The 1,280-nt window shown below is 34.2% G+C and overlaps 1 protein-coding gene across 1 annotated transcript in view; it reads right to left on the bottom strand.

Moving 5' to 3' along the window:
- The window catches only part of LOC115212831 (LON peptidase N-terminal domain and RING finger protein 1), a 57,204-nt gene extending 56,249 nt beyond the window's left edge, over positions 1 to 955 (bottom strand). The window contains exon 1 of the mRNA XM_029781602.2: positions 1 to 955. This exon is cut by the window's left edge and continues 357 nt beyond it. The gene's annotated coding sequence lies outside the window, so the exon portion shown is untranslated.
- Between the last annotated feature and the right edge of the window lie 325 nt (positions 956 to 1,280).

Raw genomic sequence — 1,280 nt, 5'->3', positions numbered from 1 at the left:
AGCTGCTTGTTAAAAGCTGAATAAATGCTGTTTGCCGGTTCTTGTCATTACACTGTGTATGATTTAAACAGAAAAAACAGTTCGGAGATTCGTTAAGATTACAAACAACAACCATCGTATTATGAACTTAGTTGTTTTAATTTCTTTTTTTTTAATAATAAGTACATATGTAGCGATTACTGTATGATGAGTAGCAAGTTATTCCGACGACAATGTTGTCAGACCTGCCACAGCATACAACAAACCTACACTGAGTCTGACTTGTATAATGGATGGAGTTAATTGACACTTTATTATATAACTATTTTACTGACAACACAGAGTTTTTACTTCCGGGTCAGCTTCGAAGCCTTTAAATTTCACATGGCACATTATCTACGCGGCGGTACTTTCTCCTCCTTATTGCACGTACGGGGTTTATTTTATTTTCAAGCCAATAACCGGAATTTAGTGATAATTACCAATACATTTTCAGCGTTTTCCAGTTTCGCTATCTTATATAATTAGATAAATTCTTTTATATTCGTATTTCCCATTATCGATTCATAAAATTGCGAGGCGAGTGTTTACACACACATACACTCCCAAATACATAAGCGAGTTTGCGAGCCCAACGTGAGAGCTTCTACACACTCACTCGATCTGCTAAAAATAGCAGTTAAATTCCCTTCAAATCTCACCCTATTGTCTTTAAAAAAAAAAGGAAGGGCACATTCGATAATGTAGTTTTAGATATACAAAAGGACTGGATGGTTACGGCAGGAATGCTTTTCATCAGGGGTATCAGAGGTATCCTATATTTCTGTTTACATAATATACATGTTCCCTCGTGTACATAAACGTGTTTCCATTCATTTAGCCTTTATATAAGCCTGTATGTATATGTATATATTCCAGACGTTCATTTATTGTTGACAAGAATATCGTGATAAGGAAGCTAAAAATGTCAATTTCTGTGTATTATTTTCTAACAACTTAAAAAAAACCCATCTTAATTGTTATTGTTTTTCAGCCCTAGGTCACTCTTGAATGAGCAGATCTATAGTTAAACGTAATGCAACAATAAACTCATCGTTTTTTGGGGTTTTTTCTATTACCCCGGTGTCATTACATATTCCATATAGTGTTGAGTATTATTTTTAAGTCGGTAGAGTATAATTTTAAGGAAATTTGGTAGCTATTTCTAGCAAGCAACCACGTAAAGGTTCCCTTGACATCGCCATGAGCGAATTTACGTTTTAGATTACGTATTTTATTGGATCAGTCATTAATAATATTCC

Source organism: Octopus sinensis, linkage group LG6 (genome assembly GCF_006345805.1).
Source record: "Octopus sinensis linkage group LG6, ASM634580v1, whole genome shotgun sequence".
Classification (NCBI taxonomy): Eukaryota; Metazoa; Mollusca; class Cephalopoda; order Octopoda; family Octopodidae; genus Octopus; species Octopus sinensis.
This window is presented reverse-complemented; position numbering and strand designations above follow the sequence as displayed.